Here is a 13437-nt window from a genome sequence, read left to right as displayed (position 1 = left end):
GCATTCACAAAGTGTAAGACTTCCAATGTGACTGCTCACACACTGCTTTGCAGGGCGCAGCCACAGAGCAGCACAAACAATGGTAACACAGGCCATTGCATGCAATCCCCAATGTCAGAAAAACAGTGTACCACGTGTGCTAGCATCACAATGCTTGTCTCATTAAGGACCAGGTCCATAATTCCAACACACTGTGATTTTGAGTGATTGGAACAAGGTATTTATTCCCAGATTCATCAAGAACACATGTGCTATTTCTTAATAGCGAAAAATACCGATTCGCTATTAAGGAATAGCAAAATGCTATGCATCAAAAAATCACTACAAAAATAGCGATTTCTAATAATTCCTTAATTGTGACTCGCAAATTGCGAGTCGCAATTAAGGAATATCTCCCCATTCATTCCTATGGGCCAAGAGGCCCATAGGAATGAATGGGGAGACAATCTCAATTTGCTAATCACAATTAGCGATTAGCAAATTGCGATTGCGATTTCAAGGGTGCAGGGGTGTCCAAAGGACACCCTGTTGCACCCCCTGAAATTGATGAGTGCACATATGTTGCGCACACACATGCCCTTAGGGCATGTGTGTGCGCAACATGAAACTTTGAAAAATGCACTTTAGTGCATTTTTCAAAGTTTTTGCAAATTACCACGAAGATGTACTTCAGGGTAATTTGTGTGCCCTAATAGCGAATTCGCTATTTTTATCACTTTCATGCATTGCATTTAAGGAATCTCAATTTGAGATTCCTTAAATGCAAAGAATCGCAATTTAGCGAATTCTTAATTAGCGATTTTTGCATTTGGGATGATGCATCCCAAATGCAAAAATACCTCTCGCAAAGGGCCAGATTCTCAGAATCTGGCCCTTTGCGAGCGGATTTAAGCTTGATGAATCTGGCTGATAGTCTGAAGGAAATTGGGTTATTAGTTGAGATGGTGAGAACACAACTTAAGTAAAAATCATAATATGTGTCAGGGTGAACCAGAAAAGTCACTAAATAAGCCTGAGCTCAACCCTTTGGTACGCTGAAATGCAAAACAATGAAAATTCCCAAAAGAATTAGAAGAATAGAGTAAAATGTAATAAGCAAATGGCACCACCATTTTTTCTATTTTAAATAGAAATAGCACGAAGAAGCACAAAGTAGGAAAGATAGTCAATCGTAGCAGCAGAACAGGACCATGGGGCAATTTGACCCTGACTGTGATGGAGCACGGGTCAAATACACTATCCAGGTTCTTCCTGGTCAAGTTTGCCTTCTGCCTTTAGTTCTTTTAGTCTCAATCTGACACACCAGTACACATCTAAAGCCCCCAGGACCTCAGGGCAAGCATGTGTAGACTCACAGGGTGGCTGGCAGAGACCAGACAGCAGGCTCCAGTCCAGTTCCAGTTGTTATTAGTCAGCTAGGGGTTTGCAGGAAATTACTCTTGAAGCTTATTGTATCCATATAGCTTGAACAGGAGGTATGCAATATGATCCTTGGAGTCTAGTTCTTTGTCCTTGGCGCAAAGGGTTAGGAGGGCTAGACTTGTAATCTCTTTTCAGACGGCAGGTTTAATCTACATCTGATCTTCCACAGGTTCACTAGTGTTCTGAAGTGATTGGAGAAAACATATCCATGCTAGGCATAAGCTAGTGGGTGTATATGACCCTTGGGGATGCCCTAGTCAATAGAGTAAAGGTTACCAGGGCTAGCCCAATTCACTTTGGGCATTTTCAAGATGGCCAAAGACTTGAGCCATGCTAAATGTCAGCTCTGATGGCTATGGTGTGTATGTGGGGATTATACTGCGGTAATCCCACTATCCTCCCACATCTAATACTAAAATCCATTTTTAGCATTCCCTGTACCTCCAACAACCTCGTAGACAGAAGTCTGGTGGTACAAAGCTGAGCTTTTAGGAACCAGAGAGTGGATACACAAACATCCTTTTGACATTCTGTATCAATCCTTTTAAGTGCTCCCCCAATAGTATATGAAAACTTTGAGCAGACCCACCAAGCAGGTCTTGACACTTCAGCAAAATCTGACACTGTGATGTCAACAAGAGGCCCGCTGCAATGGAGGCTAGTCTGGCTAGAGGGACAAAAGAAGGGTACAGGCCTAATTATTAGCTACATCTGCTTGTCACAGGCTAGGCCTCTGTGAAATTAAGAAAGAAAATGGCTAAATAAACAAAAAAAGTTTGTTCTTGTAACTGTTTTTGGGTTAATTCGCTGATCTCTATCCTTTCGTTTTTTATGATTATTTCCTAGGCATTATTTGCTTTATTGAATTTTGTATCTTACCCAGATGCCGTAGGGTTACTTGGGTTATCCCCTGTGTAATGAGATCAATTAGCATAGGCACTTAACTTATAAGGCCCATGATATGGCTTCACAGAGACAAAAAGGACCCCCCTCTTCTGCTTTAACCTTGTTTACTTGAGAATGGTTGGTCTGAAAGCAGAGAGATGGGGTCTGGCTTCTTGAGTATTGATCTGTTGTCTAGGCAGCTGTCAATCTTTTAGATAGAAGATAGAGTTGTGAGCAACCTTGTATGTGATGGGTAAACACCATCAGTCTCCACCTTCAAAACTAATGATGCAGCAATATCCCAAGTCTATCCCAATACTTTCTGGATTCTGCTCTCAAGATCTGGAATGATATCCTGTCAAGCATCAGGTATGATCCACCAGAAAAATCTTTCTAAATGAAGACCAAAATACTACCCATTGTTTAAAATAGGAACGTGAATTTAATTTTTGAATTTAAAAATATTTATTGAGCGCACTTATACCCAGCGGTTTCATGGCGCTTTAAGGACTACGACCAGCGGCAACAGCAGAAGGACAGGCTAGGCAGCGAAGGCTCTGGAGAATAAGAATGTTTTCAAATTTTCCCGGAACTCCAAATAGGAGGATGAGGTTCTGAGTGTCATAGGGAGGGAGTTCCAGAAAACAGGTGCAAGGGCCGCAAATTTCGCCCCGCCAGCTTTCTTTTTCTTGAAACGGGGTGTAGCCAGGAGTGCCATATGGCTAGAGCGGAGTTCTCTACCCGGCAAATAGGGCCTGATGGCTGAGCAAATAAACTCAGGGGCAGTGCCCATCCTGGCCTGAAAAGTGAGGCAACCTAGCTTGAATAGGGCCCGCTCTCTCACAGGCAGCCAGTGCAGCTATTGTTTAAAATAGGAACCACCTCTTAATAGACTCTTTTACTCTTTTTCAACATGAATCGCAGTTTTGCCTGCCTTGATTACATACTATGCATAAAACTCATGAAAATAATGATATAGATTATCATTCAGAATTCTGTGCACAAAAGGTACCTTCTCCTCCACTATTAACCCTAGTCAACATTGCAACAAAAAAAACATATATTTGATGCTGGTACTGGCCTTTTCTGCAGGGTCACCTCTGGATAATGTTTTTGTTGCTGTACCCGTTTTTAATGGCATCAGTACTCTGCACCCTTTTTCTGCTGACCAGAGGTGAAATGCTTGTGCTCTCCCCCTTAAAATATGGTAAAATTGGTCCGCACCTGATTAGTACATTTAGTTTACTTATACGTTTCCAGAATTTGGTACTTCATGTATCCAGAGCCTGTAAATTAAACGCTGCTCGTGGACTGCAGCATTACTTGTGCCACCCAATAAAGTAGCACTGTAAAATGGTATACAACCTTTACAACGCAACTTTTACAACGACCTACCATTACCACGCAATTTTTACAACGCAGGATCCATTACAACGAAGTACCATTACAACGCATGTATTTACAACGCAAGTACTTTTACAACGCATACCATTACAACGTAAGTATTGGTAAGTATATAATTTTATTAGAAATATTATAAGTTTGGGTTTTTGGGTAAAGGGGTATTTTTAGCGTTCAGGGTCAGTTTGGGGTTTTTTGGGTAAAGGGGTATTTTTAGGGTTCAGGGTCAGTTTTGGGTTTTTGGGTAAAGGGGTATTTTTAGGGTTCAGGGTCAGTTTTGGGTTTTTGGGTAAAGCGGTATTTTTAGAGTTCAGTGTCAGTTTTGGGGTTTTGGGTAAAGGGGTATTTTTAGGGTTCAGGGTCAGTTTTGAGTTTTTGGGTAAAGGGGTATTTTTAGGGTTCAGGGTCAGTTTTGGGTTTTTGGGTAAAGGGGTATTTTTAGGGTTCAGGGTCAGTTTTGGGTTTTTGGATAAAGGGGTATTTTTAGGGTTCAGGGTCAGTTTTGGGTTTTGGGGTAAAGGGGTATTTTTTGGGTTCAGGGTCAGTTTTTGATTTTTGGGTAAAGGGGTATTTTTAGGGTTCAGGGTCAGTTTTGGGTTTTTGGATAAAGGGGTATTTTTAGGGTTCAGGGTCAGTTTTGGGTTTTTGGGTAAAGGGGTATTTTTAGGGTTCAGGGTCAATATTGGGTTTTTGGGTAAAGGGATAAAGGGTAAAAATTAAATATAATTAAATTTAAATTACATTAAATTAAATTGATTAAATTAAATTAAATTAAATTAAATTAAATTAATTTAATTTAATTAAATACAATTAATTAAATTAAATTAAATTACATTAAATAATATTAATTTTAATTAAATTTACATTAAAAAAAATATTATAAATTTACCAATACTTACGTTGTAATGGTATGCGTTGTAAAGGTACCTGCGTTGTAAATACATGCGTTGTAATGGTACTTCGTTGTAATGGATCCTGCGTTGTAAAAATTGCGTGGTAATGGTAGGCGTTGTAAAAGTATGCGTTGTAACGTCATACATCCCTGTAAAATGTGTCTCAAGCCTGCCCCTGAAGCTTGTAGTGCTATTTTAAACTGCCATTTTGACATAGCAAAATTAACCTTTTGCCAAGCCTGAATCTTCCTCTACAATACTTTATAACTCATAGGGCATGAAATTTAAAAAGTAGGGCATGTGTACTTACATTTTATATGTCCTGATAGTGAAAAATGGCTAAAGATATTTTTCACTGTAGCAAGGATTTCTCTCCCATATAACAAACAATGATTTACCTCATTATACTTAATAAGGTATAACTTCAGTTTGGGAACCGGTTGAGAAATAATCCTTCCACTCATTGAATTCTAATTTAAAATCCTCTTTATTGGTAAAGTTGGACTTTAAATTACTATTCTGTAAATTCCACTTTTAGAAAGTTGCCATTTTTATGCCTGAACCAAATGTGCCTTTATACCAGTTTGCTGGGTCACATGATTGTGAATGGCTCTGCTGTGGTGTGTTATATTTTCCTTTTTGACATGGAGAAAAAAGGGGTCAGGATGGCTAGGAAGGAGCTGTGCCGTACCCTGATTACACTAGAAAATGCAGCATATCACACACAAAAGAAGCTGACACCAATCCTGCCCTTGCCTTTTCCCCCTAAAAACATTGGCGCCAAACCCTGGACGAAAGGAAAGAACTGACCAGAAGGGAATTGGCCAGGGATTGCACCCCGCACAAAGACTGGCACTAGGTATAAATACGGCACCTTCAGAAGCTCTCATAAGAACACTCCTCAACCGGGAACCATGTAAGGCCCATAATGTGGCTTTGCAGCGACGATAAGGACCCACCTCCTGTGCTCCAACCTTCTTTACTTAAGACTATTTACTATTTAAACTACAAACAGAAAGATTACATCCTGGGAAGGAGGTCTTAATTCTTGGAGAGTGATGCATTTTCTGGGCGGCTGTCGACCTTTTAGACAGAAGAGACAGGTGTGAGCTGTCATAAATAGCAAGAAAAACAAGTAGCAAAGTCCTGAGCCACATTCACAGAATAATGTAATCAGTCCTAGTCCAATTCTTCTTAGTATACGAAGTTCGATATACAGAAAGGAGTACTCCCCCGCAGCGTATTGTCTACACCACAGATCGTCCACTGTACTTTCGAGACTGGGGCTTTTCTCTTATTTGAAGGTTGCACTGAGGCATTAAATAGTTGCTTTAATAGTGATTTTAGGACTTTGCCCCACTTGAGGAGACAGCTATACAGATGTGTGGTTGAATTTGCGATTACCGTTCATACTGCGTCTGCGCTGGATACTGGAATTTTGTGCCCTGATGAAGTCTTAGGTTATATACCTGTAGACGAGACATGTGTTTGCTCAGTTTGTGGCTACCTCTGATGTTGGAGGAGTGAAGCATACTTTATTTGGATATACATGAAAACTGAATAAACCACCAGGAAAACGTACTAAGAAGAATTTGACTTGGACTGATTACATTATTCTGTGAATGTGTCTCAGGACTTTGCTATTTGTTTTTCTTGATATTTGAGGGTGGACTTGTCTGCACTCTGTTAACAACGAGGGGCAGTCGTTGCTCAAATTCCTTGGAGCACTAGCACAGACAAAACTAATATTATTCTTCCCTAATACATACTAACATCAGCGTGCGCAACCTACATACCACTACTGCCCTCTTATTGCATTAGCTGTCATAACTAGCTTGTCCCTGCCGCCTGCCCCAACATCTATCAAGTTCTCTGAGAATCAGGAACTGAGATCTATGTGCAATGCAGCTGGTGTTAGTTTTCTCTATGCTTCAGTTCTGGTTAAGCTTGGAGTACCTCAGTTCTCCTTTGCAAACATGGTGTTCTTCAGCTACTTTTCCCTTAAAGGTATGATTATCTCTGTAAACACATATACGACATTTAGAATGCTTTTCAACACATTTCTGACCTAAACACAATGATACACATACACTAGTTATCTGAAAGATGCACTGTGAATTAGAGTCCCTTCCACTGTGTCTCCTCACACAGATTAAGTCATGCTGTAGTTGTATGTTCCTTGCAGAAGCTTTTGTGGAAATTCTTTAAACTCTTATTCAGATCCTTGTAAGGGTTTGTATGTGCACTTAAAAATCTGCTACCTTGTTGTAGCATGGTCCATGTCTTCTTTCTTGCTTAAACTTCTTGGGCCTCATTTATGAGGCTGTGCGTCACTATTACGCCTCCGGTGCGTCACTTTTTGTGACGCACCAGTGGTGTAAAAAATGCGCCTTGTTGCGCCATATTTACAAAGTGACGAATCTAGGTAGATGCGTCACTTTGTAAACCCCTGCGCCACATTATACCTGCGCCAGGTATAATGTATGCAAGGGGGGCGTTTTGGCGCAAGAAAGGGTCATGGAAGTGACGCAGTGAAATCTATAAGATTTCACTGCGCCATTTCTTGGCCACTAATGCGTCAAAATCTTACGCCTGCTTCATGGCAACCGTAAGACTGACGCAAACACTAACAACATGGGACTTGCCCATGTGAAAGTACACATTGCTGGAGTTGCGTCACTTTTGTGACACACTCCAGCAATGCGTCACTTTTGCGACTACAGATACGTCAGAAATACTGACGTATCTGTAACTCCTTGCGACATGATGAGTCATATTATAAATATGACGCATCAATCATGACGCACGGAGTGCACACTGAGAAGTGACGCATCGCTCATTTCACGCAGCGATGCGTCATTTCTCATAAAAGAGGTGCCTCATTTACAGGCCCGGGAGCGGAAGATCAGGGGGCTGTAACGAAGAGAACCTCAGAAATTGTGGCGGAGACAAGCTGTGGACAAAAGCATTTCTGCCATGTATGCCATCAGCAGACAAAAGCAGTGCAACCTATTCTGGGAGAAGATTGTGAGGCAAAGCTCGTTGTCGCTGTCGGGTGCAATTTAAATAGAACCGTGCCCAATATGGCTGCCTCTCACGAATTCAGAAATCTCGGCAAAGACAGAATGCAATCTACTCAGGGATGAAGCTCCAAGGAGCGTGTGCAGTGAGCAAATCACAAGAGTGCCATACTCACTATTGTTTGGCACACATTAAAACTCAGGGGGCTGAGATCTTTAAAGGTAGATTAAAGGTACAACACAAAATAGCGCCCTGCTCCAACAATTGGACTTGTTCTCCCTTTCGGAAAATCAAAAGCTTTTTATGGTACAGTACTCAAACATCAGGGTTACTCTTTTATGGCATGCTTTATCATTAGGTTCTTCCCGTTCTGCTGTGGAATGGAGCATGCTACTACCTGTGAGTTACACTGAAGCACTGAATTATATCAGAAAACAAAATAATGGAAGATAGGAGTTGGAGGGGTTCTTTTAGGGTAAAAATAACTGGCTGCTGGGAAATCCTGTTTTATTAAATCCGATGCAACATATGCTATTTGACTAAAACCGTCAAAACAATTGATTTATTTCGCCAGCAACATCAAGTGGAAACTAAGAAAATGTAAAAATTGCAATACCTCCAGAGTAGTATATATGATCACATGCCCTTGCCATCTACGTTACATAGGAATGACCACACGAAAAGCTAAAACCCTGATTGGTGAACATGGCAGCAACTTGAAATGTGGCCGAAATACAATCAAGATGTCTGCACACTTTACAGAAAGAGGAAACACAGTATGTGATTATCAATGGGTGGTCCTTGAACACATATCTGACACGACGAATTGTGAAAAAAGACTACGAGAGAGAGAACAACATTGGGTCTTCAAGTTGAACAGACATACAGAGGGCCTGAATGACAACATCCCTTGGTGCCAATTATTTACATAATCTGCTCGTGATTCTATTCATGGGACCCACAAAACAAATTTTCATACGCCCTGGAAAATGGATTTTTTTGTAAATAAGATAGCTAGAGGAGTGCGACATATGTGGCCCTATTATATTTTTTCCAAATATGTATATATATATATATATATACATATATATATATTTTTTTTCAAATATACATTATTTGTGAAATTTGGAGGTTTGTCTGAACCCCCTCATTTATCAATTTTTGTAATCAATTTTGGTCCCCTTTTGCTTTATATTAGTTTTTTTACTAATCCCATTGTAAATTTCATGGTTTTCTGTGCTTCCACCATTTTTGTTAATGAATTTTAAGTAGATACATGTAAATACATGTTTATCTGATCATGAGGTATCGTTAATCACACGCACACATATATATATATACATGTGTGTGTGTGTGTGTGTGTGTGTGTGTGTGTGTGTGTGTATATCCTTAGCGGGACACATGCGCGATGCACACACACTGCTGTCAGCAATGCACAGCGTTAAAAAATTCAGCAAGCGAGTGTGGACATTTAACATGCAGGTGCCGGTGATGCTAATTTAGGTTATTAAACCAGACAATACGCTGACAGACTAAATACGGCACAGTCAGTTGAATCCGCATGGTAGGATCACATTTGATATACTTAATAACTAATTTTACCTGCCTCTTCATATGCAGAGTGTGACTACAGGCTTGGCTAGTCATTGTGGGCCCCATGGAGCACTAATTAGCATTTCTTTAAGTTGGAAATGGCCTCTTTTGCAGGGTTATCCCCAAACCTTTTGCTTCTTCCTCCCTGGCTCCACCTCCTGCTGGGTGACTGACGACCCTGCCCCTCTCTCTCAAAGGAAGAAGGTGTCCACTGGCAGGAGGCACCCAGAACTGGTTTGGACCTGGCTCAGAGCCCTCTTGCACGAAGGGATTAAATACATTTTGGGGTGTAACTACAGGACCCCAAACCCCTGAACTATAGATCATCCTGGATCAAGAAGGAACCTCTGCCAAGGAAAAAATCTGGAAGACTTAAGAGGAAGGACTGCCCTGCTGTGAGTTTGTAGGCTGACCTGCAGTTGCTATTCTGCCAAGGACAGGGGAGGACTGTGCTGTTGCTGTGTCTCCTGCCTGAAAAGATCTCCAAGGGCGTGAGGAGAGCTGGCCTCCTGTCATGAATTCCCAGGAACAATAGGACTTCACCCCCAGCTTCCCCCCTGAACTCTGCTGTGTGAGTTCTGACCTGCCTGGAGTGCTTAATCTAGTTATGGGGCCTCTGGAGGTTGTTTCCTGCTGTTGGGGAGCTGGACAAGAGAAAAGAAGGCAAGAACTTTATTTCTGATGCCATCGCCACCGCCGCTGTGACGCTGCGGCCTGCACCGAGGCTGGGAGCTGCTCGTGAAGTCATCGACTCCAGCGCCTGCCCTGCTCCACAGCTCTGACGCCCTACGATGTCCAATGAAACCTTCAGTGATCGACGCCAGTGCCTCGCATCAACTCCGGATCTCTGCTGGTGGCCGGCCTCTGGTTATCGCAGCACGGATAACCGCCAAGGGTGAAGCAAGAAGCTCACTGACATCGCATTGACACCAAAGACACCACCGCTCATCAACACCGTCGCATTCCCGAAGATCTACAGCTTGTACTTGTGAATCACCGGCGCCTCGGAACCAACACTAAGACTCTAAGACTCGACTCCACCCTCCCCCTACAGACCGGACTCGACACCGCTCGACATCGTTCGACGCCGCCTCGCCTCCCCAAGGTCTCAGGAGTGCCGCATCTCTTTGTTTGTCGATGCTGCAGCTGTTTTTGGAACTCTCATTGCAGAAACAGGTACTTTGGGTAAAACATGACGTCTCTGTGGATTATTTTGATACAAGTTTTGGAACTCTTTTTAAAGTCTTATTTTGAAACAGTGTATGTTGGGTTTTTGTCATTTTGGTCTTGTGTAGTTTAGATAAAAATACTTTATTTTTCTAAACTGGTGTGGAGTCCATTTGTGGTGTTTTAACTGTGTTACTGTGAGTGTTGGTACAAATACTTTACACATTGCCTTTGATAAGCCTGTCTGCTCGTGCCAGGCTACCAAGGGGGTGAGCAGGGGCTATCCAAAGAGTGTCTCCCCCTTATCCTGAGTAGAAGCAAGGGGTCCTATTTGGACATTGCCTACCTCTGCCAACTAGAGACCCCTAGATCTAACATTGCCTTTGATAAGCCTGTCTGCTCGTGCCAGGCTGCCAAGGGGGTGAGCAGGGGTTATCCAAAGAGTGTCTCCCCCTGACCCTGAGTAGAAGCAAGGGGCCCTATTTGGACATTGCCTACCTCTGCCAACTAGAGACCCCCAGATCTAACGCTTTATATATGTACTTTTCAGTATGCATGCAGTATGTTTAGTGTGAATGTTCGATCACAGGGGTTACGCCCGGCGAATGAGCTAAATGTATTCACATATTTTCTTATTTTCGCAGCATTTGGACGCTCCAATTTAGGTACATGGGCAAAAACACGATATGATGATTTTTAAATTTAAATAAACACAGGATTTATGACTGCTACACCACTTCTGGGCACATAGGATTTTGCATAGTGGCCAATACTATTGCGAGCAAAATCTTCCTTTTATGTTGAAGATGATTTGGAACAAACACCAAGTAGGTGTATGGTATATATTTGGCATGCAGAGTGTGTGATTATATAGCATTTGCACTTATTGTAAAGTAAAGTAAGGATTGCTCTCAGGGAGTGAGATTCATGGTCCTGATGAAAGCCACAGCAAATGGTGGCAGAAACACGGAGACCTAGCACAGGAAGGAAGGCAGAGTCATTAAATCCAAGCAAACTATCTCCCTTTTCTTTCCCAGATTTTATTCATATTTACTGGAGTATTTAATAAAATGGGGTTCCCTATGATGATTTTTAAATTTTAATACAAACAGGATTTATGACTGCTACACCACTTCTGGGCACACAGGATTTTGCATAGTGGCCAATACTATTGCAAGCAAAATCTTCCTTTTATGTTGGAGATGATTTGGAACTAACACCAAGTAGGTGTATGATATATATTTGGCATGCAGAGTGCGTGATTATATAGCATTTGGCACTTATTGTAAAGTAAAGTAAGGATTTTTCTCAGGGAGTGAGATTCATGGTCCTGATGAAAGCCACATCAAATGGTGGCAGAAACATGGAGATCTAGCACAGGAAGGAAGGCAGAGTCATTAAACCCAAGCAAACTATCCCCCTTTTTTCCCCCAGATTTTATTCATATCTACTGGAGGATTTAATAAAACAGGGTTCCCTGAAAGCTAGTTATTTTTAACCTTAAAAAAACCTCCATCTCCTGTACTCTATTATTTAGTGGTCTGATATCATGCAGTGCTCTATGTATCTCACAGGTAGTAGCACGCCCCGTTTCGCAGCAGAATTGGAAGAACCCAATGATGAAGCATGCCACCAAGGGGTAACCCTGGTGGGTGAGAATTATACTATAAAAAGCGTTTTGCTTTTCCCAAAGAGAGGACTGTCCTATTTGTAGATAGAGCTCTATATTTTGTGCTCGATTTTCATAGTAAGGATGATGAGCCCTCCTCTGTATCATCTCTTGTGTCACCCCTTTTTGTTGATATAGACTTAAGGATAGTCAACTTAGGGCTGAGATCTTTAAGGGCAGATAGCTAGGAGGGCTGAGATCATGAATGGTGGGAGTGGGTACAAGGGTGGATTAAAGGGACCCCCTAATAGACTGGAGAAAAGGCAGGGGACCACTATGATATGCAGGGGATGTCACAATGAGTGCTGCTGTCCACTGGTAGCATTGACTTTTCTGGCCCTGGGTACCTTTGGTAGCATATGGTAATACGTACAGGAAAATTAAATAAATTAATCAGATATATACAGTTTCCTCATGTTGAAAGGATGAGAGCAAGCACTTAACTCCTGGTTATCAGGGTTAAAGTGCACAGAATTCAATAGTCAGGCCAAATAGGGTTCAGAAAAAAGGCAAAAAAAATCCTGGGGACCCTACGGAAAAGGCACATTTCTAGCTAAGTGCCTTACAAGTCTCCTTCCGAGTTTTTGTACCAGAGTTGCATGGCTATTCCCATACTAATGCTGAGAAAAAAGCCTATTATAGCGAACTGGTTTTCAACATCCTGCATAAAGAGACGCTAGTCTCACGGTGCACTGAATTTTCTTTGCATATTTTAGTGTGAGATTTCCACTCACTGTGCTCCCATGATGGGGTTCTGGCCTTTTAGACCTGACAGGTTTGTTTTATAGATCTACTATTTTCGGCTTAATTGTTCTTTTACCTTGGTTCTTTTTTTAAGGTATAGTTAGTATTCATGTTCTTGATGTATATATATGTATTGGCTCCAACTTTTCAATTTAGAAGTAAGACCAGAAATGTGGCATTGCCATTAATAGCCTATACTCTGCTGCTTATAGCTCCATTTAGCAGGCGACAGCCTTAACTGGTGCACTCTAAACTTGAATCTATCATGATAATACCACGTTTTAATAAGAAATTGCCTATTAATTATGTCACAAAAAAATTCTGTTGTCAAAATTAAGCCTTTAAAATTCCACCTGTCTTTGGAAAAGCTTCTCCTCAGAGCGATACGCATACTTTTATGTTCAGTGCTAACAGTGATTTATACAGCAGTCTAAGATTTTAAGTAGGTTCCTAAACCTGTCAAACATTGTGAGGTCACAGCCATTTCAATAGGTCCAACGCAACCTGAGATGAAAAGGCTGTCAACATTTTACATTTTTGCTCTCTTACGAAAGTTCATCTCGTTTTACAAATTCACAAATTCAGTGATTTGGCGGCCACTCTTAAATCCAACCCCCACCCCAATTGTATTTATAAAGTTGG

The sequence above is a fragment of the Lissotriton helveticus genome, chromosome 4_1 (genome assembly GCF_964261635.1).
Source record: "Lissotriton helveticus chromosome 4_1, aLisHel1.1, whole genome shotgun sequence".
Classification (NCBI taxonomy): Eukaryota; Metazoa; Chordata; class Amphibia; order Caudata; family Salamandridae; genus Lissotriton; species Lissotriton helveticus.
The sequence above is the reverse complement of the archived record's forward strand: the minus strand, read 5'-3'. Positions refer to the sequence as shown.